The following is a 2,820-nucleotide window of genomic DNA, read 5'->3' as shown; positions in this document are numbered from 1 at the left end:
AAATGTCAAATATCTTACAAATAACGATCATATATGATCTGAAGAAACAGGAAGTCACAATATTGAAGGTCTATGATACAAGTAATGAACAGAAGTTAATAAAAATAGAAAAACTCTGCATAAAGCTAAAATTTAAGATCTCAATCATGTATCGAAAGAGCCCAATGAGCACATGCCTCTTAGTATGGTGATCATGAAACAAGCAAAGGACTATTAGGATTAGCTGAAAATTAAACAGAACTGTAAATGTTCAACAGGCCTATTGCAGAATTTGAAGAAAAGACACAGAATTGCATATTTAAAGATTTGTAGCGATAAAGCATCTACTGAGTACAAAGCAGTAGAAAAAGTCATTGATCGTTTTGCCAAGGTCATATAATGCTGATGAAACACCCTGTTTTTGCATTATTGTCCCACAAAGACACTGCCTACAGCAAATGAGATTGCTCCTATGGGAATTAAAGATGTGGATGCCAAAGATAGGATAACTGTGCTGGGATGTGCAAATACAGCACACATAAGTGAAAATTTGCTATGATAGGCAAAAGTTTGCGTCCTTGCTATTTTCCAGGAGTGAATACTCACCAGTCCATTATTATAAAAAAAAAAAAAGGCATCATCTCCAGAGGCATATTTCATGATGATGAATTGGTTTCACAAACATTTTATTCTACTGCTTGTGATCATAGTAGAGAAGCTAGGCTAGCTGATGACTGCAAGATTTTGCCATTCCTTTACAATTGTTCTGCTCATCCTCCAGCTCAAATTCTCATCACAAATAATGTTTATGCCATGTTCTTCCTCCCAAATATGGCTTCATTAATTCAGCAAACTGACCAGGGTATCTTTATATCAAAGAAGAAAAATATAGGCCAGGTGTGGTGGCCTACACTTGTAATCCTAGCACTCTGGGAGGCTGAGGTGGGTGGATTGCCTGAGCTCCGGAGGTTGAGACCAGCTTGAGCAAGAAAAGACCCCATCGCTAACATTAGCCAGGCATTGTAGCAGGTGCCTATAATCTGGAGGCTGAGGCAAGAGGATCAGTGGAGCCCAAGAGTTTCAGGTTGCTGTGACACCTGACTACGTAGGTGTGACTACGACACCACTCTATTGAGGCACTCTACTGAAGATAACAAAAGGAAACTCTGTCTCAAAAAAAAAAAAAAGTAAATATAAAAACACCTTCTAGCATGCTAACAATAATGAACAGAAGTACGGGCATGGAAGGTTTTGAAAAGATGTTTAGCATAAAAGATCCAACATATGCTGTGTTGCCAATGGTAGGAACACAGTGACTAAAAGCAGTTATGCAACTTTGTCCTGTGATTATGTTCAGTGATAATGATGAAGAAGTGGTGACTTGAAGGAGTCTGTAGGTCAAGTGAGGGAAAAAAATGTCAGATCTTACATATGCAAAAAATATATACCTTCAGAGTCTGTCAATAAGCTGGATATTGAAGAAATTTTTAACATCAGTCTTGCCTGGCTCTTGGGTGCATCATGTCTGGTTCCTCCAACATTGCCACAATGAAGAAAGTGATTTAGCAGCTCAGGCTGGAAGCCCGGCTCAACCACGTTAAAGTTTCCCAGGCAGCCGCAGACCTGAAACAGTTCTGTCTGTCTGCAGAATGCTCAACGTGATCCTCTCCTGACTAGAGTATCTTTAAGTACAAATCCCTTCGGACCCCAGAAAGTATGTTCCTTTTTGTAGTGCAGTGGATCTAACAAAAGTTTTTCAAACTACTTCTCATCAACCTGCAAATATTCCAGAGAGCTAAATTTTTGAAGCCTGTACAAAAGCTTATCCCTGTAACACATGTGCCATGATGTGCCATACCATAACACATAAACTTCTACTTTTGTCAATTCTTAACATCTACCTCTCTGAATTTTCATGAATTTCTGTTTCACAAGGGTGATCGTTTTATATACACTGGCAGTAGCAGACAATAAAATACTTGGTATATAAAAAAAGAAATTTTTAACATCAATAATGAGGCTGTAGTTGTTTGTTCATTGACTGATGGTGAAATAATCAAAATGATTTTGAATCAAGGTAATCATGATAATAGCAATAATGAATATAACATTATAACACATACAAAATACTACAGAAAAAGTGCCTACCGAGGACATGGTAACAATGTATGAGAGTCATATTGAAGGACTAGAATAGCATGCCAGTCTATAAAATCAAATTTCTAAGACAAAATGGTTGTTAATGAGGCAAATGACGTTAGAAGAAACACTAAAAAGCTATCCATTAAAAAAGGCACCCAAGTTTGCTGCCCCACCTACTTTGCAGGATCTGTTCAGCCTGGAGAGAGGAAGGACTCCCCCTTGTGGGAAAAATATGAACAGAAGAATTATTCCAACTTCCATTGCCATAGCAAATACAGTCCTCTCTAGGAGAGAATCCCACAGTCCTCACAAGCCCTGGGCCTAGTTTGGAGAAGCTGCACTGCTCTGGATCAGCACTCCCCACCCTCCACCACTTTCTATGAGCCAAGCTGCTGCGGCACAGTACCAACTTAAGATCAAACCCACCTCTGGAATATACTCTCCTCAAGGGGCTGTACCTCTCCAGTGCTGGGACCCCATCTACATTCCACTAAGCACACACAGGCAGTTGAATTGCTATACTCCAGGTGTACAGAGCTGAACACATGATAGACTTTGATTCTGGTCCTACACAGCAAGGAAACCAACCCTCATTGCCCTAACTTCTACCCAGAGGAACAGTCTGGCTGTCCTGCATAGGGCAAATCTGCCCTTGAGCCAGCCGATGATTATAAGCCCTTGCCCCATAGAAATGGTCCC

General features: G+C 40.0%; 1 pseudogene; it reads left to right on the top strand.

Moving 5' to 3' along the window:
* The first annotated feature begins 1,500 nt into the window (after positions 1 to 1,500).
* On the top strand, positions 1,501 to 1,711 carry LOC111723522 (annotated as a pseudogene).
* Positions 1,712 to 2,820: the final 1,109 nt, after the last annotated feature.

This window comes from Otolemur garnettii, unplaced genomic scaffold (genome assembly GCF_000181295.1).
Source record: "Otolemur garnettii isolate 467f Iridium unplaced genomic scaffold, OtoGar3 scaffold00012, whole genome shotgun sequence".
Lineage (NCBI taxonomy): Eukaryota > Metazoa > Chordata > Mammalia > Primates > Galagidae > Otolemur > Otolemur garnettii.
The sequence above is the reverse complement of the archived record's forward strand: the minus strand, read 5'-3'. Positions and strand labels throughout refer to the sequence as shown.